Below are 25,762 nucleotides of genomic sequence, written 5' to 3'. Positions count from 1 at the left end.
TCGGTGGTAGAGGCAGAAACTCTCAACTAATTTAAAAGGTACCTGGATCTGCACCTGAAGTGCTGTAACCTGCAAGGGTACGGACTGGGTGCTAGAAGGTGGGATTAGAATGAGCGGCTAGTGGGTGGCTAGTTTTTTCAGATGGCGCAGAGATAATGGGCTGAATGGTCTCTTTCTGTTCCGTAAACTTTCTATGTTTCTATGTACCTGAACTTCATTTATCTGCCTCGGCTCCATATTCCTTGATACCATGCCCAACAAAATCTAGCGATCTCAGTTGGGAGTCAAACCTGGCAATCGCAACTTCATGTTCTGCAGAGTTCAGTACTAGTGGGCAGTGCACATACCCACTGACACAGTAGTAGCAGCTCAGGATTGTAGGTGGGTGGCCATGAGGAAGAGAACAAAGAGGCAGGAAGTTTAGAAGTCTTCAGGTTGTGCGCCGCTCCTGAACAGGTATTCAGCTTTGGAGATGGCTGGGAGTGACGACACCTTGAAGGAGTGCAGTCCAGTCCATCGTGCCAGTGGCCATGGGTCTATACAGGAGGGAGCAGTAAAGGGCAAAAATGTAGTTGTTATAGGTGATCCCTTACTCAGGGGCACAGTTAGGCATTTCTATAACCATTATCTTGAGTCCCACATGGTGAGTTGCCTCCCTAGTGTCAGGGTAAAGGATATCACGGAGACAGTGCAGGATATTCTGCAGGGGGAAGGGAGTGAGCCAGAAGTTGTGATACCAATGACATAGCAAGGTCAGATTTTCAGGAGCTAGGAAGGAAGTTGAAGAGTAGGACCTTGAAGGTAGTAATCTCTGGATTACTTCCAGTGCCACAGGCTAGCAAGAGTAGAAATAGGACAATAGGGAGGATCAATGTGTGGCTGGAGGTGTGGAGCGGGAGGGAGGGCTTCAGATTGTTGGGCATTGGAACCAGTTCTGGGGCAGAAGGAACTAATACAAAAGGGATGGGTTTCACCTTAACAGGACTGGGACTAATATCCTTGCGGCGAGATTCACTATGTGGTTGGGAGGGCTAAACTAAATTGGCAGGGGGTAGGCACCAGCATATAGAAGTAGAAACAAGGAATAGGGTGCATAATGTGGGAGTGTTATACAGTACTAGAGAAGGAGTAGTTCCGTAATAGATGGGAACGGACTGAGAAGGACTACGAGGAATGCAAAGACAGGATTACAATGCATGTATGTGAATGCACAAATTGTGGTGAATAAGGTTGGTGAGCCTCAAGCACGAATAGCAGTATGGGACTATGATGTAGCAATAACAGAAACATGGCTTAAAAATGGTGAGGACCGGGTGCTTAATATTCAAGGATATAAAGTGTTCAGAAAAGATAGAGAAGGAAAAAAGGGAGGTGAGGTGGCAGTACTGATTAGGGAAGATAGTGTATTGTTGGAAAGAGGGGATGTCCTTGAGGAGACAAGAACAGAATCCATTTGGTTAGAAATGAGAAACAAAAAGGATATGATCATGCTACTAGGGTTATTCTATAAGCCTCCAAATAGTGAGAGAGATAGAGAAGCAAAACTGCAGGAAAATCACGAGATGAGCAAGAACTATAGAGTGGTGATTTTGGGGACTTTAATTACCTAAATATCGATTGGGATAATTCTAGAGTAAAGTGTAGAGAGGGGGAGGAATTTCTGAAATGTGTAGAGGGGAACTTCCTTGACTAGTATGTTCTCGGCCCAACTAGAAAGGAGGCATTGCTGGATCTGGTGCTGGGAAATGAGGTGGGCCAAGTGGACCAAGTGCCTGTCGACAGCACATGGGTAAGAGTGATCATCATACCATAAAGTTTAGACCAGTAATGCAGAAAAGCATGGAACGAAATAAGGTAGAACATCCAGATTGGAAGAGGGCTAATTTCAACGCGAAGAGAAGGGATCTAGCCAGGGTAAAATCGAACCAAACACTGACAGGAAGAGCTGTATCAGAACAGTGGGTTATTTTAAAGCAATGTTTCAGGTACAGGCTAGGTACATTCCAACAAGGGCAAAAGGTAAAGGAACCAAAAGCAGGGCTTCATGGATGACAAGGGAGATAGAGATTATGAAGAAACAAAAAAAGAGGGCGTATGCTGCATGTCAGGTGAATTCTTCAAGTGAGAACCAGGCCAAATACAGTAAGTTGAGATGGCAGTTGAAGAGGAAAGTAAGACTGGCAAAGAGAGAATATGAGAATAGAATGGCAGTTAACATAAAAGGGAACCCAAAAATCTTGCACCGGCATGTAAATAGTGTTACGACTAAGGCAGGAGGAGTGCACTGTTAACTCAGTCCCACTTCTCCACAGATCACAATATATATTTAAATTTTCCTACTTACTAAAACCGTCAATCAGATACTCTTATTTTCCCCCCAGAATAAAGCACACCAATCAAGTTTTTTGAATAAACAACAAAACTATCCGTTTATTATAAACCAAGTCTTAACCAATAATAAAGTAAACATACACATGAATTGAAATATTAAAACCCCTTATTTTTATCCTAGCCCTCATACAAACATTCTCATACACAAACGTTTAACCGGGAAAAAAGGGATTTTTGTTTACAGCTGTTATTAAGAAATAGAAGGAATAAAAAAAATTAGACTGAAACGACGTGGAAGTCCTATGTTTTGGCAAGGTGTCCCAAAGGTGAATAGCTGGCTACCACTAGGAATCTGCCTGGAACAGTTCTTTCCAGGCAATGTTGGTGAACAGTCTGGCTTTCAAGAGATGCAGCTACAGAAGGTTTCACATAGGTCTTACATCAGGTGTGCAACAACAAAGACTTCAGTTCCCACACATTCAATGGAAAGTTCCTTCAAAGATGCAAGGTTTTCTGCAAACATACAGGATTTCTTCAAATACAAGAGGCAATAGTACAACTTGATGCAGGAATTCTTCAAAGAGAGATATCAACTGTCTTCCTCTGTTCTCCTGGCAGGTCTGGAACATGGGATGAGGAGTAGGCCATTCAGTCCATCAGGCCTGCCCTGCCATTCAATATGATCATGGCTGATCATCCTCTTTGATGCCTTTTTCCCACACTATCCTCATATCCCCTTATGTAATTAGTATTTAGAAATCTGTCAATCTCTGCTTTAAGCATACTCAAACATAATCAACGTCATAGCTACCATAGTCAGCAGGATTCAAAACCATGCAGGGAGACCCCATTGCATTTTTAGTCCATTGTTTTAACCACTGAGCTGTGACTACTGTTGATAAGAATGTGGGAGTTAAATGCTGTATTAATAACAGTCCCTAAACAGAGACTTGAACCCTGGACCCTCAGATTAAAAGTCTGATACTCTACCTACTGAGCTATCCAGGCTCACTTCTTTCTGCTTGCGACCAAACCAACTGGCTTTTTTAACAGTTCAAAATGAAACCAACTTTTTCCCAAAACAAGTCATAGAGTCATAGAGTCGTACAGCATAGAAGCAGGCCCTTCGGCCCACCACGTCCATGCCAACCATAATGCCTATCTATACTAATCCCACCTGCCTGCATTAATTCCATATCCCTCTATGCCTTGCTCATTCAAGTACCTGTCCAGATGCCTCTTAAATGTCGCTACTGTTCCTGCCTCCACCACCTCCTCAGGCAGCTCATTCTGGATACCCACTATTCTTTGTGTGAAAAATTTACCCCTTTGATCCCCTCTAAACCTCCTCCCTCTCACCTTAAATCTGTGCCCTCTAGTTTTAGTCACCCCTACCATGGGAAACAGACTCTGGCTATCTACCCTGTCTATGCCTCTCATAATTTTATAAACCTCTATCATATCCCCTCTCAGCCTCCTTCACTCCAGAGAAAACAGACCCAGCCTATCCAATCTTTCTTTATAACTCAAACCCTCCAAACCAGGCAACATCCCTGTGAATCTTTTCTACACCCTCTCTAGCTTAATCACATCTTTCCTGTTGTGCGGCGACCAGAACTGCACACAGTACTCCAACGTTATGTACAACTGTAACATGGTGTCCCAACTCTTGGACTCAATGCCTCGGCCGATGAAGGCAAGCATGCCATACGCCTTCTACACCACCCTGTCTACCTGTGTTGCCACTTTCAGGGAACTATGTACTTGCACCCCAAGGTCTCTCTGCTCAACAAGTCCTATGACACCCATAAATCTTGACTTGTCATTTCCTTGTAAATAGCTCTTTCAGAATCACAGCACAACTCGCTGCTGGGTTCTTTGCAAACAGGTGTTTTCCAGTAAACTTGTTTACTAGCCAAAATCAGGAACCTTCTGTTGACTTTCCTTTTTTTTAATACAACCACAAAGTTCAGCCTCTTCAATATTATAGATGAATCAGTGTCCACAATCCAACTATAATTTCTTAAAACATATTGTACAAAGAAAAATAAAAGAGCTCACGTAACAATAGTAAGCGGGTAGTAAGAGGTGGATTGGGCCCTATTGGGACAAAGAGGGTGATATTTGCTTAGAGGTACAGGGCAAGGCTAATATACTTAATGAGTACCTTGTATCAGTGTTCTCTAAGGAAGTGGAATCTGACAAAATATTGGTAGGAACAGAGAGAGTAGCGGCAATGGATAGAGTAAAAATTGAGAAGGAGAAGGTAATAAAAAGGCTGGCTATGCTGAGATTAGATATGTCACCTGGTCTGGATGGCTTGCATCCCAGATTGCTAAAGGAAATGGGGATGGAGATAGCAGAAGGGCTTGCCATAATCTTATAATCTTCCCTGGATATGGGGGAGGTGTCAGAGGATTGGAGAGTGGCAAATGTGACACCCTTATTCAAGAAAGGATATAAGGGCAGTCCTAGCAACTACAGGCCAGTTAGTTTAACGTACGTGGTGGGTAAGTTTTTAGAAACAATAATTAGGGAAGAAATCAATAGACACTTGGAGAGATTCAAGTCAATTAAGGATAGCCAGCATGGATTTATAAAATGCAGATCATGCTTGATGAATATAATAAAATTTTTTGATGAAGTAACTGAGAAGATTGATGAAGGGAATGCAGTGGATATTGTTTATATAGATTTTTAAAAGGTGTTTGATAAGGTACCGCATAAAAGGCTGGTTAACAAGATTGAGGCTCATGGAATATGAGGGTCAGTGTCCAATTGGATAAAACAAATTGGTTCAAGGGCAGCAAACAGCGAGTTGTGGTAAATAGTTGCTTTCAGATTGGAGGATAGCAGGCAGTGGTGTTCCCCAAGGGTCAGTGCTGGGACCGTTGGTTTTTCTGCTACATATGTAAGTGATTTGGATCTTGGAATACAGAGTAGAATCTCAAAATTTGCCGATGGCACCAAACTTGGAGGTGTGGCAAACAGCGAGGATATATTCTCTAGAGTTTTGAAGAATAAGAGGTCATCTCATTGAAACCTACAAAATATTTAAAGGGATAGACAGGGTAGATGCAGCTAAGATGTTTCCCCTGGTTGGGGAGTCTAGAACCAGGGGACACAAGTTCAAAATAAGGGGGAAGCCACTTAGGACAGATATGAGGAGAAATTTCTTTACTCAGAGGGTTGTGAATCTTTGGAATTCTCTACCCCAGAGGGCTGTGGAAGCTCAGTCATTGAGTATGTTTAAAGCAGATATTGACAGATTTCTAAAAGGAAATAACATAGGGAATATGGGGATAGTGTGGGAAAAAGGCATTGAAGTGAATGATCAACCATGATCATCTTGAATGGCGGGACAGGCTTGATGGGCGGAATGGCCTACTCCTGTTCCTATACGAGCTGCCTGAAACAGGACATAGATAGGCTAGCGGAGTGAGCAGACAGGTGACAGATGGAATTTAATACTGACATGTGTGAGGTGATGCATTTTGGCAGAAGAAATAAGGAAAAGCAATCTATACTTAATGGCACAGGTCTATGTGTGCAGGGACAGAGGGACCTGGGGGTTCATGTGCATAGATCTTTGAAGATGGCAGAACATATTGAGAGAGTGGTTAGTAAAGCATATGGGATCTTGGGCTTCATAAATAGAGGCATTGAGTACAAAAGCAGGGAAGTTATGCTGAACCTTTATAAAGCTCTGGTTAGGCCCCAACTGGAGTATTGGGTCCGGTTCTGGTCACCACAATTTAGGAAGGATGCGCTTGTCCTTGAGATTTACCAGAATGGTTGCAGGGATGGAGGATTTTAATTACAAGGTTAAGTTGGAAAAGCTGGGTTGTTTACCTTAGAACAAAAGAGATTGAGGGGAGATTTGATACAGGTGTACAAGATTATGACAGGCTTAGATAAGTTAGACAAGGAAAAACTTTTCCCATTAACTAATGGTACAAAGACTCGGAGACACAGATTGAAAATTTTTGACAAGAGATGTAGTGTGAATGTGAGGAAGCACTTTTTTTACGCAGCAAGTGGTAATGACCTGGAGCTCACTGCCCACAAGGGTGGTGGAAGTGGAGACAGTAATGACTTCAAGAGGAAGGTGGATGAACATTTGAAGGAAATAGACTTGCAGGACTACAGGGATCAAGCGGGGGAGTGGGACTGACTGGATAGCTCTGTGGAGAGCCGGCATGGACTCAATGGGCTGAATGGCCTCCTGTGCTGTAAATGACTCTATGAATCTAAGAACTCTCCTGCTCCTGTTCACAATAGTTCTATGGGATATTTTACATTGACCTGAGAGAGCGGACAGAGCTTTGATTTAATGTCTCATCTGAAAGACGGCACCTTCAACAGTGCAGCACTCCATCAGTACCACACTGGAATGGCAGCCTAGATTTTGTGCTCAAGTGTCTCAAATAGAACTTGAACCTACAACCTTCTGATTCAGAGGCACAGACTGAAGATTATCTGTTAAGAAACAGGACTTCAAAGGTAGTGATCTCTGGATTACTCCCTGTGGCAAGTGCTAGTGAGTATAGGAATCGTACAATAATGACAACACAATGTTGTTGTTGTTATAGGAATAGTCGAATAAATAGGTGGAGAAATGGTGCAGGAGGGAGGGCTTCAGATTCCTGGGATATTGAGACATGTTCAAAGGTTGCACCTCAACAGAGTTGGGACCAAAGTCCTCGCGGGAAGATTAAGTACTGCTGTGGGGGAGGAATTAAACTAATTTGGCAGTGGCTGGACACCAGGATGAAATGTTATAGATGACAAACAGGCTATACAGAGGATTGGGAGAGACAAACAGCACTCGAGTAAAGAATAATTCAGAAATAGGAAGGATCAGGCAAGGGACATATGCAAGGCAGTCTAAGATGTGTTTGGAGTGCACGTGTGTAATTGCATAGAGCGTGGTAAATAAGGTTAGTGAGGTGCAGGCTGAAGTCACCATAGGGAATTATTATATAGTGGCAGTAATGGTGATCTGGCTCAAAGAAGCGGAGAAAAGATAGGGAAGGAAGTAAAAGAGACGAGGTGTGGTAGTATTATAAGGGCAAAGTGGGGAGGAATTCCTGAAATGTGTACAAGACAACTTTCTTGATCAGTATGTTTCCAGTCCAATGAGGAAGGGAGCAGCACTGGATCTAGTTCCAGAGAATGAAGTGGGGCAAGAACGAAAACATTTGGGAAGCAGTGATCATATCATTAGGTTCAGAATAGTTATGGACAAGGGCAAGGTACAACCAAGTGTAAAATTACTTAACTGGAGGAGTGCTAACATCAGTGAGTTGAACACGAATCTGGTCCAGGTGGATTAGAATCAAAAATTAGTAGTTAAAACAGTAATTGAACAATGCGAGGCCTTCAAAGAGGAGACGATTCAAATACAGAGTAGATACATTCCTAGGAAGGGGAAAGGAAGCACATCGAAAGCCAGGGATCCCTGGATGACTAAAGATACAGAGGATAAAATGAGACAGATAAAGGAGGCTTAAGGCAATTATAATGTTCTTCATAAAGTAGAGAACCAAGCTGAATATAGAAAGTACAGAGGAGATCTAAAACAGGAAATAAGAAGGGCAAAGCGACAAGTACAAGAATAGATTAGCAACTAAGATAAAAGAGAACCCAAAAGTCTATTTCTTTAAATCCTTAAATATAATAGTAAAAGGGTTGTGGAAGGGTGAGGCTGATTAGGAGCCAAAAAGGAGATCCTGTCATGGAAGCAGAGGCATGGCATGACAGAGGTATGGAATAAGTACTTTGCATCTGTCTTCACTATCGAAGAGGATGCTGTCAATGCAGCAGGAAAGGAGAAGGCAGTAGCGTCATTGGATAGGTTAGAAATAGATGAAGAGGAGTTACTTAAAAGGCTAGCTGTACTCAAAATAGAAAAGTCACCTGGTCCAGATGGATGCATCCTAGGTTACTGAGGGAAGTAAGGGCGGAAATTGCGGAGGCTCTGGCCACAATTTCCAGTTCTCCCTGGATATGGAACCACCTTTGTCCGACATCCAACACTGGAAGAGCAGAAATTTTCACTGGCTATTGGGAAGACCAAGGCAATTATCTTCAGTCCCTGTCACTAACGCCCTTCTCTCACCATCCCTCTCCCTGGCAACAGTCTGAGGTTGAACCAGACTGTTCACAACCTTGCTGACCCCGAGATAAGCTTCTGACCACTTCTCCACCCTTCACCAAGATCGCCTACTTCCACCTCCGTAATGTCGCCTGATCTCACACTTTCGTCAGCACATCTGCTGCTGTAACCCTCATCCATACCTTTGTTACCTCTAGGCTTGATTATTCCAATGCCCTCCTTGCCGACCTCCATTCTTCCATCCAGTATAAACTTGAGCACATCCAAAACTCTGCAGCCCGTACCCATCACCTCTGCGCTGACTGACCTACATTGGCTCCTAATCTGTCAATGCCTTAATTTTAAAATTCCCATCCTTATTTTCAAATCCTTCCATAGATTCACCCGTCTGTAACCTCCTCCAGCCCCACACCCTCTGAGATATTTGTGCTTCTCCAATTCTGACCACTTGTGTATCCCCTACTTTAATATCCTCCATCAGTGGTGGGAGTGCTTTCAGCTGTCTCAGCCCTAAATTCTGGAATTCTCTCCCTAAACCTCTCTGCCTCTCCACCCCTCTCTACTCCTTTAAGACGCTCCTTAAAACCTACCTCTTTGACCAGGGTTTTGGTCACCTGCCCTAATAGCTCCTTATGTGGCTCAGTGTCCCATTTTGTTTTATAACACTCCTGTGAAGTGCCTTGGGACTTTTTACGATATTAAAAGTGCTATATAAATGCAAGTTTTTTTATTCATTTGTGGGATGTGGGCATCGCTGACTAGGCCAGCATTTATTGCCCATCCCTATTTGCCCTTGAACTGAGTGGCTTGCTGGGCCATTCAGAGGGCAGTTAAGAGCCAATTGCTGCGGCTCTGGAGTCATGTGTAAGGATGGCAGATTTCCTTCCCTAAAGGACATTAATGAACCAGATGAGTTTTGACAATTGACAATGGTTTCATGGTCACCATTAGACTAACTTTTAATTGCAGATTTATTAATTGAATTCAAATTTCGCAATCTGCAGTGGTGGGATGTGAACCCATACCCCCTGAGCATTAGCTTGGGCTCTGGACTACTAGTCCAGTGCCTTTACGACTACACCACTGCCTCTCCATGTTGTTGTTGGTACTGGAGGACTGGAGAATTGTAAATGTTACAGCCCTGTTTTAAGAAGGGGAGAGGAATAAACCTGGTAACTGTAGACCAGTCTGCCAAACGTTGTTGGTGGGGAAACTTTTAGAGACTAGAATCCAGGACAAAATTAGTTGGCGTTTGGAGATATAATGGCTAATAAATGAAAGTTAGCATGCATTTGTAAAAGGAAAATCATGTTTGCCTATTTTGATTGAGTTCGTTGCTGAAGTAACTGAGAGGGTCGATGAGAGTATTTTTTTAAATTTCCAAAATATACTTTATTCATAAAAAACTGTAAAAAATACATTACAAAACAGTTCAAAACAGCATCAAGTCAACAATACAAAGAGTGCAAAGGAGATCAGTTTCCTTCAATACAGGAGTGAGTTGCCTCACAACCCTTCCATTTCATTTTATCTGCCATGTACTTTTTGCAGCAAACAAATTTTTTATGGCTACAGCCTGAGGGGTTTTCCGTGGATCCAGCCCCTCAGTTCACCTTGGTGGGGGTATCTTACACAGTGGTCTTTCCCCATTGAGCCTTTACCGCGGCTGCCCCAAGCTTTAGTGCGTCCCTCAGCACGTAGTCCTGGACCTTGGAATGTGCCAGTCTGAAACATTCAGTCGTAATATAGTTGATTTATGTATAGACTTTCAAAAGGTGTTTCACAAAGTACCAAATAATAGATTGTTTAGCAAAATTAAAGCCCATTAAAGAGACAGTGGCAGCAGGGATATGAAATTGGCTAATGAACAGAAAGCAGAGAGTGATGGTGAAAGGTTGTTTTTCAGACTGGAGAGAAGTATACAGTGGAGTTCCCCAGGGGTTAGTATTGGGACAATTGCTCTTCTTGATATATGTTAATGATCTAGATTTGGCTATGTAGGGTATAATTTCAACTGTTGCAGATCATACAAATCTATTATTAAATACCATGTGTTAAATAATGAGGCAGACAATAACGGACTTCAAAGAGGACTTAGACTGGTGAAAGGGGCAGACACATGGCTGATGAAATTTAACATAGCGAAGTACGTAGTGATACATTTTGGTAGAAAGAATGAGGAGAGACAATATGAACCAAATTATACAATTTTAAAGTGGGTACAGGAACAGAGAGACCTGGGGATGTATGTACACAAATTTATGAAGCTGGCAGGACAGGTTGAGAAAGCTGTCAAAAAGCATACGGGATCCTTGATTTTATTAATAGAGGAATAGAGCACAAAAGCATGGAGATTATGCTAAACCTCGATAAAACACTGGCCTCAGCTGGAGTATTGTGTTCAATTCTGGGCAATGCCTTTTAGGAAGGATGAGTAGGCCTTGGAGAGGGGACAGAGGAGATATACTGGAATGGTACCAGGGATGAGGGTCTTCAGTCATGTGGAGAGACAGGAGAAGCTGGGATTGTTCTCCTTGAAGCAGAGAAGGTTAAAGGAGTTTTGATACAGATGTTCAAAATCATGAATGGTTTTGATAGATTAAGTAAAGAGAAACTGTTTCCATGGGGAGGTCGGTCTGTAACTAGAGTACATAGATTTAAGGTGATTGACAAAAGAACCAGAGGTGATGTGAGGAAACTTTTTTTTACACAGTGAGTTACGATCTGGAATGCACTGCCTGAAACGGTGGTGGAAGCAGATTCAATAGTAAAATTCAAAAGAGAATTGGATATATACTTGAAGGGAAAATATTTACAAGGTTGTGGGCAAAAAGCAGAGGAGTGGGATTAATTGGATAGCTCTTTCAAAGGACTTGCACAGGCAGGAACAGCCAAATGGCAAATGGAGTAGAATGTGGGAAACTATGAAATTGTCCACTTTGGCAGGAAGAATAAAAAAGAAGAATATTATCTAAATTTTTTTTTATTCATTCATGGGATGTGGGCGTTCCTGGCTAGGCCAGCATTTATTCCTAATTGCCCTTGAGAAGGTGGTGGTGAGCTGCCTTCTTGAACCGCTGCAGTCCATGTGGGGTAGGTACACCCACAGTGCTGTTAGGAAGGGAGTTCCAGGATTTTGACCCAGCGACAGTGAAAGAATGGCAATATAGTTCCAAGTCAGGATGGTGTGTGACTTGGAGGGGTACATGCAGGTGGTGGTGTTCCCATGCATTTGCTGCCCTTGTCCTTCTAGATGGTAGAGGTCGCGGGTTTGGAAGGTGCTGTCTAAGGAGCCTAGGTGCGTTGCTGCACTTCATCTTGTAGATGGTACACACTGCTACCACTGTGTGTCGGTGGTGGAGCGAGTGAATGTTTGTGGATGGGATGCCAATCAAACGGGCTGCTTTGTCCTGAATGGTGTCGAGCTTCTTGAGTATTGTTGGAGCTGAACTCATCCAGGCAAGTGGAGAGTATTCCAACACACTCCTGACTTGTGCCTTGTAGATGGTGGACAAGCTTTGGGGAGTCAGGAGGTGAGTTACTCGCCGCAGGATTCCTAGCCTCTGACCTGCTCTTGTAGTCATGGTATTTATATGGCTACTCCAGTTCAGTTTCTGGTCAATGGTAGCCCCTAGGATGTTGAGAGTGGGGGATTCATTAATGGTAATGCCATTAAATGTTATGGGGAGATGGTTAGATTCTCTCTTGTTAGAGATGGTCATTGTCTGGCACTGGTGTGGCGCGAATGTTACTTGCCACTTACCAGCCCAAGCCTGGATATTGTCCAGGTCTTACTGCATTTCTACACGGACTGCTTCAGTACCTGAGGAGTTGCGAATGGTGTTGAACATGGTGCAATCATCAGCGAACATTCCCACTTCTGACCTTATGATTGAAGGAAGGTCATTTACACAGAGGGTGGTGAGTGCCTGGAACTTGCTGCCAGGGGAGGTAGTGGAAGCAGATACAATAGCGACGTTTAAGAGACATCTTGACAAGTACATGAATAGGAAGGGAATAGAGGGATATGGGCCCCGGAAGTGCAGAAGGTGTTAGTTTCGGCAGGCATCAAGATCGGCGTAGGCTTGGAGGGCCGAATGGCCTGTTCCTGTGCTGTACTGTTCTTTGTTCTTTGATGAAGCAGCTGAAGATGGTTGGGCCTAGGACACTACCCTGAGGAATTCCTGCAGTGATGTCCTGGAGCTCAGATGATTGACCTCCAACAACCACAACCATCTTGCTTTGCATTAGGTATGACTCCAGCCAGTGGAGAGTTTTCCCCCTGATTACTGTTTACTCCAGTTTTGCTAGGGCTCCCTGATGCCATACTCGGTCAAGTGCTGCCTTGTTGTCAAGGGCAGTCACTCTCACCTCACCTCTTGAGTTCAGCTCTTTTGTCCTATTTGAACCAAGGCTGTAATGAGGTCAGGAGCTGAGTGGCCTGGCGGAACCCAAACTGAGCATCACTGAGCAGGTTATTGCTAAGCAAGTGCTGCTTGATGGCACTGTTGTTGACACCTTCCATCACTCTCCTGATGATTGAGAGTAGACTGATGGGGCGGTAGTTGGCCGGGTTGGACTTGTCCTGCTTTTTGTGTACAGGACAATTTTCCACATTACCGGATAGGTGCCAGTGTTGTAGCTGTACTGGAACAGCTTGGCTAGGGTCGCGGCAAGTTCTGGAGCACAGGTCTTCAGTACTACTGCCGGAATATTGTCAGGGCCCATAGCCTTTGCAGTATCCAGTGCCTTCAGTTGTTGGTGAGAGATTGCAGATCTCTGAGATGCAGAGGGATCTGGGTGTCCTAGCGCATGAATCGCAGAAGGTTAGTATGCAGGTACAGCATGTAATTAGGAAAGGTAATAGAATGTGATCATTTATCGCGAGGGGAATGGAGTACAAAAGTAGGGAGGTTATGCTTCAGCTATACAGGGCATTGGTGAGACCACATCTGGAGTATTGTGTACAGTACTGGTCTCCTTATTTAAGGAAGGATGTAAATGTGTTGGAGGCAGTACAGAGAAGGTTTACTAGACTAATACCTGGAATGGGTGGGCTGTCTTATGAGGAAAGATTGGACAGGCTAGGCTTGTATCCGCTGGAATTTAGAAGAGTAAGAGGTGACTTGATTGAAACATATAAGATCCTGAGGGGTCTTGACAGGGTGGATGTGGAAAGGATGTTTCCCCTTGTGGGAGAATCTCGAACTAGGGGTCACTGTTTAAAAATAAGGGGTCTCCCATTTAAGACAGAGATGAGGAGAAATTTTTTCTCTCAGAAGGTTGTGAGTCTTTGGAATTCTCTTCCTCAAAAGGCAGTGGAAGCAGAGTCTTTGAATATTTTTAAGGCAGAGGTAGATCGATTATTAATCAGCAAGGGGGTGAAAGGTTATCAGGGGTAGGTGGAAATATGGAGTAATCAGTTCAGCCAGGAACTTATTGAACGGCGGAGTAGGCTCGAGGGATCGAGTGGCCTACATTTGCTCCTAATTCATACGTTCGTATGGAAAGGACATAGGGAGAAGTGAAAAGAATTCTTTTTCACAGAAGGTTATCAAAACAGAGAATGCTTGACGACAAGAGGCTTTTGAGGTTGAGACTATAACATAATTTAGATGGAAGTTAAATAAATATTTAAAGTGGAAGAATACAAAGGGATATGAGAGGAAATTGCAAATAAGTGGGATTAAAGTAGACAATTCCAATTGAAGAGTGAGCATTGGCAATGGTACAATAGACCAAATGGCCTTTTTGTGTGCTATCTAGTTGCAAATCTATTATCAACAAGCCAGTCATATATTGGAACAGATCTCCATCACCAGTGAGGCTACATTTAGACTATTTGTAGTGAGGAGTTGGACTTTCAGGGAGTGGCAGAGCATTGTGGCTACATTTTTGTGCCCCTATGTTTTCAGAGTGCTACCTTCTTAGGGGACATGCTTCCTCACTCAGCGTATGGAATCTCAGAATTATCTAATTCAATGGACTCTTGCGCTGCCTACCTTGAAAAGAATGCTGATGCACAAGAGGTTAGAGTCAGAGGGATGAAGAATTGAGAGCATTGGGTTGTTAGAACAGGAGAAGATTACAGAAATGGGGGGCTGGTGAGGCCAGGGAGGGATTTTAACTTAAAGACATTTGAAATACTGTCACACAGAACCAATTATAGAAATTTACAGCATGGCAGAGGCCATTTTTAAACACTGAAGGAATCGAGGGATATCAGATTAGGGTGGGAAAGTGGAGTTAAGGTAGAAGATCAACCATGATCTAGTTAATCAATGAAACAGGCCTACTCCTGCTCCTATTTCTTGTACTCTTGTGTGTTCGTTCAGCCCATCATGTCTGCACTGGATCTTTGCTAGAGCAATCCAAAACTAATCCCACTGACACAGATTTTCATTAGACAAGAGTATTAAGGGCCCAGAACCAAAATGGGGAGATGGAGGTAAGATAGAGGGCCATATTTTATGCCAGCGATGGGGGTCCCAGAGGAGGGCCAGGTGGCAGGGGAAGAACCTGCCTGAGCCCTCCATTGCACCTCAGTTGAAATTTAATAAGCGGGCAGCCAATTAACTATCCCCATCGGGGCCACCGTCCTTTTAAGGGCCGAGCTCCCACCTCCAGAGCTGACTGCCAATTGGAGGGCCGGCAGCTCAACAGTATCGACAGTGTCACCAGGAGCGGTGGCCACTGCCAGTAGTGCAGGAGGTCAGCAGAGGTGAAGATGTCAGAGACAGATGAATGGGGCCGGATTGCTGCGGCCAGTCACGCAGGCCCCAGTGATGGGCTTGGGGGCTTGGAGGGTTGGTGACAGTGGGAGGGGGTCTCTGTGGTGGGGGGGGGGGGGTGGAGGAATGCCCATTGCTGCCAGGGGCCCCTCCGGGGCGATGGATTGTCTCAAACGGGGCCCCTTCATCCTCTACAAAATTGGAGTGGAGGCAGGAAGAGGCCCTTAACTGTCCATTAATTGGACAACATTGAGAACGGCACCTCTTGCTATTTTTTATTTTGCCCTCCCCCCCCCCACTTCCGTTCTCATCTCCAAGGGCAGGATAAAATCCTGCCTATAGGTCACCCATGATCTAATTGAATGGCAGAACACTCTTGAGGGGCTGAGTAGCCTGCTCTGTCCCAATATTCCTGCAATCCTGACTGTTGTAACGTATTTTTCAGCCTCTTAAAGTACTTGGAGCACTTCACTCTGCTTGCCACATGTCATGTGTGAAATCGGTATGCATCTGTTCCATTATGCTGTATGAAAATGGTGATAGTGTAGCCTGTAGTTGAAGTGACGTTTGATTTTTTTTCTCTTTAAATGCCAGCCTTCCATTTTGTTCCTTGAGTACTCTGGAATTTGTCATTGATCCCTGGGCTCACTGTTAAAAATCAATACTTGCAGAATTTGATAAAAATGTACTAGATTTGGATCTATTTTTTTGCAGAACCGCACACACACATACACACACACACCATAATTAAATAGTGTTTTGTGAAATGTCAAGCCATGTTACATTAAATTATTTAGCTTGGTAGCCATAGGTAATCAATAAAGTGCAGCAAACAGCTACAAACAGAATGGACATGGGCAGGATAAGAGGTCATTGGACAGTAGGAGTGTGAGAAGTTGCCCTTTGACTATGTGCTGTTGTTCCTATCAGAAACGGTTAAAACAGATAACTTTTTAAGCTTATTCCTTGAGATAGTTTATTTCTAGTATCATTTTCCTGTGTGGTGTTTTTATTGATGTGAACTTAGATTGACAGAGCTGGTATTATTAAAGGGGATCTGTGGAAGGACTGTGCTGACAGTGTACTGTAAATGAGAGATGCTGCCCTGTAATTTAGTCCCCATGTTGCGCTGAATCAGGCTTTAATCACAAAATACTTTCCCATTCGCCCCCTCCCCCCCCAGGATCCTAGCAAATAGCAGCAAATCTTCAGCAACACCTTCAGTTGGGTTGCCATTGTTCTGGAGTCACTTGGAATTGAAGATTAATCTACATGACACTATTGGGAGCAACCTAGCAGCAAAAATCACAGGGGCATTATAAACAAATTTTCTTTCAACACTTTTATTTATTAGTTATAAAAACATTGGAGTTGAGAAAGAAAAGTCTGTTTGACTGACAGTCAACAATCATTCAATTGGTTTCCAATTGACAGTGGGAAGGCATTATGCCATGAGAATGGACATGTAGGAATGGACATGGCAGAAATGTGGGGGTGGAGCAGTTGGAGGGAGGAGGTCATGTGATGAAACCTCCAAGATTACATCTAGTCAGAGTTGTCAACCCGACCTAAAGTGTCGAAGCTGAATGCCTCAAATCATCCTATACACGTCTGGAATGAGAGAGACTCTGTGCCCCAATTCCTTTTCAACTGCTGACACCAGTATACTGCAGTGAGCACGTGCTTCTATTCTGTGCACACTGAACAAACTGGAGGGAATTGTGTCCTAGGCTTCGTCCGCCTTACAGGTTTGCCAGAGGTTCCAGCCATTTGCTTTCTGGAACTGCCTTGTGCAAGCACTTCTCATAAGAGCTACGATTGATCTTCTGGTACAGTTGCTCACATTTATTCTACACAATGCCACTGGGAATGCAGAAGGTCTCTAATTGTCCTTACAGTTTTCGGTCCATCCATTTTTTTCTGATGGACAGAAAATCGTATGGAGTGAATATCCCGGAACACCGCCCTGATGGACATGCATCTTGCTGGGAGTGCAAGTTTACATACAAACATATGAATTAGGAGCAAGAGTAGGCCACTCGGCCCCTCGAGCCTACTCCACCATTCAACAAGATCATGGCTGTACAGTATTGGTCTCCTTGTTTAAGGAAGCATATAAATGTGTTGGAAGCAGTTCAGAGAAGGTTCACTGGACTAATACCTGGAATGGGCGGGCTGTTTTATGAGGAAATATTGGACAGGCTAGGCTTGTAACCGCTGGAGTTTAGAAAAGTAAGAGGCGACTTGATTGAAACATATAAGATCCTGAGGGGTCTTGACAGGGTGGATGTGGAAAGGATGTTTCCTCTTAAGAGAGAATCTAGAACTAGGGGTCACTGTTTAAAAATAAGGGGTCACCCATTTAAGACAGAGATGAGGAGAAATGTTTTCTCTCAGAGGGTCGAGTCTTTGAACTCTCTTCCTCAAAAGGCAGTGGAAGCAGAGTCTTTGAATATTTTTAAGGCAGAGGTAGATAGATTCTTGATAAGCAAGGGGGTGAAAGGTTATTGTTGGTAGGCGGGAATGTGGAGTTGAGGTTACAATCAGGTTAGCCATTATTGAATAGCGGAACAGACTCGAGGGGCCGAGTGGCCTACTCCTGCTTCAAATTCGTATGTTTTTATATCTGGGAAATGTGATAGAAATGTTACATAAATCTAGCTCTCTATTATACATCCAGTCGTCTATTTTCCAAACCAACAAATCAAAACACTTTGATTTCAGCTAATTTTCAATTAATTTAAGTAACTAAGGCAGCGGCAAGTTGATGTCATTTAAATTTTTGCTGCCTTTATGAGTGAGAATGACTTCTTTAAGCCGTGCACATCATAGGACTTACAATGCTAGTGCACTAGTGGCACAGACCAGCTAATCACTCACAGTCATAGCTGAATAATGCATTACAACAAAAACAACTTATATTTCTATAATGCCTTTAACATAATAAAACATCCCAAGGCACTTCACAGGAGTATTATAAAACAAAGTATGACACCGAGCCACATAAGGAGATATTAGGTCAAATGACCACAAGCTTGGTCAAAGAGCTAGGTTTTAAGGTATGTCTTAAAGGAGGAAAGTGGGGTAGAGAGGCGCAGATGTGTAGGGAGGGAGTTCCAGAGTTTAGGGCCCTGGCAGATTAAGGCGCAGCCACCAATGGTAGAGTGATTAAAATCGAGGATGCTCAAGAAGCCAGAATTAGAGGTGCACAGATATCTCGGAGGGTTGTAGGGCTGGAGGAGATTACAGAGATCGGGAAGGGCTGAAGCCATGGAGGGATTTGAAAACAAGGATGAAAATTTTTAAATCAAGATGTTCCTTGCTGGGAGCTAATATAAGTCAGCGAGCACAGGGGTGATAGGCGAATGGGACTTGGTGTGAGTTAAGACAGAGGCAGCAGAGTTTTGGATGGCCTCGGGTTTACGGAAGGTAGAATGTGAGAGACCAGCCCAGAATGCATTGGAATAATCAAGTCTAGAGGTAACAAAGGCATGAATGAGGGTTTTAGCTGTAGATGAGCTGAGATGGGGCAAAGTCAGGAGATGTTACGGAGGTAGAAATAGGCGGTCTTAGTGATAACTGAATACGCAGTCGGATGCTCATCCTTGGGTCAAATGTGACACCTAGATTGTGAACAGACTGGCTTAATCTCAGACTGTTGCCGGGGAGAGGGTTAGAGTCGGTAGCTAGGGAACGGAGTTTGGAGCGGGAATGGAATTTGGAACTGGGACTAAAAACAATGGCTTCAGTCTTTCCAATATTTAATTGGAGGAAATATCTGCTCATCCAGTACTAGATGTTGGATAAGCAGTCTGATAATTTAGCAGCAGTGGAGGAGTTGAGAGAGGTGGGATGAGGTAGAGCTGAGGGATGTCAGTGTACATGTGAAAACTAACGCTGTGCTTGCAAATGACTTCGCCAAGTGGCATTAGCAAAGCCTCCGTATTTGCTTTCTATCTTGATTTTTTTCTGATACACATATCAACAGGCTATGCATTGCCTGAAAAATATCAGCAATAATATATGGGGTACAACTATGACACAAACAGGTGCCTGCATAAAGGATCCAAAATGTTAGAAAATGGCAGACTGAGTTAGTCTCAATAATTGGCATTTTTAGTCCATTAGCAGTAAACCTTTCTCATTGAGTTAAATCTGTGACTTGGAGTTCACACTGTCAGACCAATCTTAATGCCAAGAGTGCTGTTCACAGCTTGGCATTAAGTCACTCTATAATTAACTGACATTTAAAAATAGACATCTGTTGAAATGATCCGTGTGTGAATTGGGCTTTAATTCTGTCTCCCACCCTCTGCAGCCCAGCTCAAACCCCATCCTCTGTCCTGACCCAGGCTCTAATTCCCTCCCTGTTCCTATAGTGCAAACTCTGAATTGCCGTCTCTCTATCACTGTCACCTACAAATCCCAACAGGACTCAAACACTTTTTGCATTTCCTGAGCACCAAACTCAGCTGATGGAGTTCCCTTCAAGCATGATTTGGTGATCAAATTAAGGCAGCTCTTGAAATCTTCAAAAAACGGCAGCAAAATCTGTTGTTGGCCAGGATGGGTGGTGGGGTTGGGGTGTTGTAAAAGGGCAAGGACCGTTGGGCCTGAAAGCAGTTGCCATTGGACTGAGGAGCTAAATGTTCGCATTACCAAAATGAGGACAGACCCAGGCTGACAACACCTTTAGCTGGTACCTATTGATAAAGCGTACATCATTTTGTGTTCTTAGGGTTTGGGCAACACTGACAAGCCCCAAGAAGGTGTGGTGGACCATCTCTTTGAACTGATTGTTTTTTAACGAACTTGCTGGGCTACATCAGAGGGCATTAAGAATAAACTATATCATGCAGGTTAGGATCCTAGTGCCAGGTTCCCTTCCCTGAAGGTCATTGGCATGTCCTTTGGCTTTTAATGACAGTCTGACAGCTTTTATGATCATTTTCATGGTGCCAGTGCAAAACATTAGCAACTTTATTGAACTTAATTCCACAGCTTTTCGTGGTGGCATTTCAACTCACAGGTCCTGATATTAATGTAAAGCTGGTTTCCCAGCAAGGGGGTGAGGAGGAGGGGAGCATGGGGTGGTGATAGAAGATAGCGTCGATGAAACACAGAAGTTAAGTCAGCAGGTCGGAATCTGCGATTGCAGCTAAATTGAAGCAAATTTTGATTTCCGGGTTTCACGTCTCCAAGCTGTGCAGCAGACATGATGCACACCCACATGACATAATCTCAGCTGTACAGAACAATGTAGAAATGGAAATTGGAGGAGCTTATAATGGATAGTGCACAGACAGCAAGAGCAGCACCCAGATTTCATAATGCATCACTGGAATTAATGCTGGGTGCAGCCAAGCAAAGGAGGGACATACCTTTCCCCTGTGACTTTCACCAAGAAGGGGTGGCTGGAGGTAGCTGAGAAGGTGAGCAGCAGGAGCATCGTGCCCCAGTTATCAATGCAATGTTTGAAGTGGTTTAATGACCTAACCAGGTCAGGCAAAATGAGTATATTTTCTGATGCGCTTACAACTTGTGCTCTAAGCCCTCCTTCCCTTCACTCTGCTAAGCATGCACACCAACTCAACTTTCAGCAGCACCCAGCCTTCACTTCATATGTACTTCATCACTTCCCTGTTTATCCATCCACTATTAATACTCACCTCAATCCTTATGCAGTGTGATGCATCTGTCTCATAGTCTCCTCACTGACTTTACAGTATCCACTGGGTGGATACCTGACCTTCACGCACTCACAGGTCTGCTTTTTTGTACATTATAGAAGAGAACACAAAACGCAAGGGAGATGGAGAGGACTGGAGGTGGGCTGCCACAAATAGTCCAGCTCACTGATGCAGAGGAGGATGCCGCCATGGAGATAAATTGCACATCTGCATCCTTATTAATTGGATATGGAGAGACTTGGAAACTCGCAGATAGCTGGTTACAGAATTACAGATATCTCTGACACACTTGCTGACTTCATTTCATCAATCAGTGAGTGATGACTGATTATGGTGTTGTCAAGATTGCAATTTTCCATGATTAATTCAAATCCCTTTCCTTAGTCAACTGGAACCTTCCTGCGTAAAGTATCACGGGATATTCATGAAGACGATTTCTCAGAGGATCTCATTCCATCTGGGAGTGCACAGTCAGGGGATCTGTAACCATATACCAACACAGATACTCACACTTTGTTGGGTACACTTCAGAGAGTTTGTTGGATTTTCATCTGGTGATTCACACCTCAGAAGTGAGCATGGGTCCTCTCTGAGCTCTACTCAGCTGGACACAGATGCTGAACCTCGGGCTATTATTGAGAAGGAGAATGCTAGACGTGCATCAGCAACTTAGCCAGGTACTGACAGACGTGCCACAATAGGAGTTATACCGATGGGATGGGCTCCACCTGAACTAGGATGTGACCCATGTCCCAGCGGAAAGATTAAATAGGGAGCTGGCAAAGGCTTTAAATTAGTCAGATGGGGGGAGGGATCTACAAGAAACGTAAGCAGCCTAAATGTAAACAAAACAGGGAAGGACAACATAGGAAAGAATAAAGTAAGACATAGCAAGGGAATAAATACAGTTATAGAACAGGAGTCTGAAAAGGTTGTTAAACATAAAGTGAGAGGAAATCCTATTAAAAAAAAAGTGTTAAAATGTCAGCACAGCAATGCACACAGTGTCCATAATAGAACAGGGGAGCTGGAGGCAATTATATATTGGGAGGAACCAGACAAAGTATGGATTACTGAGACATGGCTACAGAAAAATCTGGACGAGGAATTAAATATTGCAGGATATTATATATTTAGAAAAGAGAGGGGAAAAAGGGAGATGGAGTAGCTGTACTTATTAGAGAGAACATAATGGTAGTAGAAAAAAGGGATGCAGCTATCAGCGAGATAAAAATGGCATTAATATTGATAAGGATAAAAGATAATAAAGGATCAATCACACTAATAGGTGTTGTCTACAGACCACCTAGTGGAAGGGAGGTGGAAGAAGAAATATGCAGACAAATTAGGGAATTGAATAAAAAATATGGAATAATGATCAATGGGGGATTTCAATTACCCTGATCTTAATGGGACAGAAGAGGTAGGTAAAGGGAATGGAGTTCCTACAATGTGTACAGGACTCCATTCTAACCCAACATGTAAAAAGCCCAATAAGGAAAGATTCACTATTAGATCTAGTAAAATAGGAAATGAACCAGAGTAAACAAGAGAAGTAAAAGTAAGGGAACATGTAGGAAGTAGTGGCCATAATATAATACACATTAAGATGATCATAGAGAAGGACATAAAAAGGGTTAACAGATTGGAGAAAAGCTGATTTTGAGGGGTTAAGAATAGAACTTGGGAATAAAATGGGCAACAATATTGGCTAACAGCTGGAACAACAATGGGAAACATTTAAAATGGTATTCAACAGAGTGCAGGGAAAGTGTATTCCACAGAAAGGAAAGAACAACTAAGCACTAGTGAGATGGCACAGTGGCGCAGTGGTTAGCACCGCAGCCTCACAGCTCCAGAGACCCGGGTTTAATTCTGGGTACTGCCTGTGCGGAGTTTGCAAGTTCTCCCTGTGACCGCGTGGGTTTTCGCCGGGTGCTCCGGTTTCCTCCTACAGCCAGAGACTTGCAGGTTGATAGGTAAATTGACCATTGTAAATTGCCCCTAGTATAGGTAGGTAGGTGGTAGGGAATATGGGATTACTGCAGGGTTAGTGTAAATGGGGAGCTGTTGGTCGGCACAGACTCGGTGGGCCGAAGGGCCTGTTTCAGTGCTGTATCTCTAAATAAAAATAAGGGAACAACTGAGGGTTAGGAAAGAGGCATACATTAAGCACATAGACAGCAGAGCAGGGCATGATAAGAGAGTTATGAAGTGATTTGGAGGGCAAAGAAGAAGGTGTAATTAAATTATCCAGGAACATAAAACAGGCACATCAATATAAAAAAGAAAGGCTGGGGTGGAAATAGGACCATTTTTGGATATCAGGGTAATACCACACGTAACAATAGAGAGATGGCAGACATTTTAAATAATAATTACTAGGGAGAAAGAACAGATAGACATGACATTGAATGATGAGATGAGTAATGAGATAAATGCTTTTAAAATAAAAGAAGGTGATGTATTGAATGATCAAACTCAAATAGGATAAAGCCCCTGGTCCGGATGGATTGCTCCCACACGTTTTAAAAGAATCTATGGAAGAGATAGCAGAGACATTACTACACATATTTAATATTTCATTAGAAAAGGTTTAGTGCCAGAGGACTGGTGGATAGCTAACCTAATTCCGAGATTTAAGAAGTGGGACAGAACACACATAGGGAATTATAGACCAGTCAGCTTGACATCGGTGGTCAGAAAAATAATGGAATCCTTACTAAAGGAGAGACTAGAAGTATATCTAGAAAAGAAAAATACAATATTGAATAGTCAGCATGGATTTCAAAAGAGAAAATCTTGCTTGACTAACCTTATTGAATTTTTTGAGGAGGAAACAGAGAGAATAGACAATGGTAATGCAGTCGATATAATTTATCTGGATTTTGAAAAGGCCTTCAGTAAGGTCCATAATGGACTAATAAATAAGGTCAGAGAACGCAGAGTGAGAGGACAAGTGGCAGAACAGATTGCTCGCTGACTTCTAGACAGAAAGCAGAGAGTGGGAGTAAATGGTAGGTATTCAGAGTGGCGGTATTAGGTGGGTTGTGGTGCTGCATGAGGATCAGTGCTGGGACCACTGCTGTTCACAAGTTACATTAATGATTTGGACTTTGGAATTTAAAAAAATTCTAAATTTGCAGATGAGAATTGCATTGTACATTTTGTTCACTTGAGGCTACCATGCACACATGAGTCAGCAGAGGCTGCAAGAGAAAGTGAAAGTAAAAACAAAATAAAGAAGACTCCATTATGTTCAATAGCGTGCTGCTTCTGTCTCAGTCTTTGTCTCATATTTCTCATTAAACACAGCTAAACCTCACTCCAGCCCTGAAGACATCACAATGGTGATGAGATAAATAGCAAAGGATATTGAAAAACAGGAAATATTGCTTTCAGGTATGAAAATTTTGGAAGATTTTTGTCTGCTTTCCTGAAGACAGTATTTTAAGTTGGAGACTGAAGGCGCAATGGCAGGTTTCACAATCACAGATGACACAAGGGAAAAAGCCTTACTTTTACATTATGGAGGTGAGGAATTAGAAGAGACCTTTGAGATACCTATGCCTGAGTAAAATGACTACAACTCAGCAAAAAATGCACTGACGATCTACTTTTACACCCAAGAAAAATACCATATATAAAACTATTGTCTTCTGACGCAATAAGCAAGAAGCAAACAAGACAATTGACCAATATTGCACGTGATTGAGGCAACTAATAACCCATTGTGACTTTGGTGATGTTGAACGAGAAATCAAAACACAAATAATCAAAGGATGTCTCTGCAGTGAAAAGCACTTGAGAAAGACCGGAATCTGTCAGAGCTGCTGGAATTAGCAAGATCACGGTTGCTATCAGAGGCCAGAGCTACTGAAGTTGAGGCTGCTAACAATAACTACCACACTCCAAGTTCAACTCCTGTGAACACTGTTCTTTGCTCATGTGCCAGGGAACCATCAGCAAAGCAACAACAGCCATCTCACAAACAGAGCTGCGCCTTATCCAAAGGATGTTTCCACTGTGGCGGTGCTTACCCACACCGGACTGAGTGTCCTGCTACTGGTAAACAGTGTAAAGCCAACCACTTTACTCGTGTTTGTCACTCATTAGTAAAATCGACTACTAAGACCAATACCAACAGAAGGGCACCACGTATGTGTACCACAACAAAAAGGCGAGAGAATGTAGCCAATGTGGAGGCGCGTGACCCTGAACACACTTTTATGCTTTCTTTCTCAGACACAGAAAACAACCACACGTGACAGTGACCATTGGCTACTTGGATGTCGATCTGTCAAAGATACAGGAGCGTCTGTCAATGTCATGGGGGTCAAAACTTTCAACAAACTTCTGGATTCCCCCATTCTCTGCAAACCAGAGGATACAAAAATTTTCCCTTACAACAGTGACAAACCTCAGGACTTTTGAAACATCAGTCTCATTCAAAGACACCAAAATGAATGTTGTATTCTGACATCAGATGTAGTCTCATTTGACTCATGTTGTTCATCTGAGGTGTCGATGTCGATTTCATATTCATTGCTCACAGTGTTTTCAGTGCTTTGAAGAATGACGCATTTCATGTGATGATTTGTGAACTGCTTAGCAGTGATCGTTGATCCTTTTGTGTTGGTCACAACAAATAGTTGGATGTCATAAGGGGTTGTTTGCTTTCTAACATGACTGTCATGTTTCACAAGTACTTTATCTCTTGGCTTTAGCGCTGTAGCTCTAAATTTCATGCTTCACTCTGCATTTCCTTTCATTCAATCCTTCTATTCTCGATCGCATTCATGTACATGTTCATTATTAACTCCACGGGGTAGCTCAGGTAGATGTGTGCACATAGGATGAGCAAAGATGAGTGTAGCTGGAGGAGAATACAA

At 43.1% G+C, this 25,762-nt stretch overlaps 1 protein-coding gene and 1 non-coding gene across 8 annotated transcripts in view; one reads left to right on the top strand and one right to left on the bottom strand.

Annotated features, from left to right (window-relative positions):
- cacna2d2a (calcium channel, voltage-dependent, alpha 2/delta subunit 2a) overlaps positions 1 to 25,762 on the top strand; it is a 1,382,174-nt gene that overhangs the window by 648,849 nt on the left and 707,563 nt on the right. The gene's annotated exons all lie outside the window — the stretch shown is intronic.
- trnak-uuu (transfer RNA lysine (anticodon UUU)) lies at positions 3,267 to 3,339 on the bottom strand. The gene has a single exon. It is a non-coding gene; the product is annotated as a tRNA-Lys (tRNA).

Source organism: Heterodontus francisci, chromosome 19 (genome assembly GCF_036365525.1).
Source record: "Heterodontus francisci isolate sHetFra1 chromosome 19, sHetFra1.hap1, whole genome shotgun sequence".
NCBI lineage: Eukaryota > Metazoa > Chordata > Chondrichthyes > Heterodontiformes > Heterodontidae > Heterodontus > Heterodontus francisci.
The sequence above is the reverse complement of the archived record's forward strand: the minus strand, read 5'-3'. Positions and strand labels throughout refer to the sequence as shown.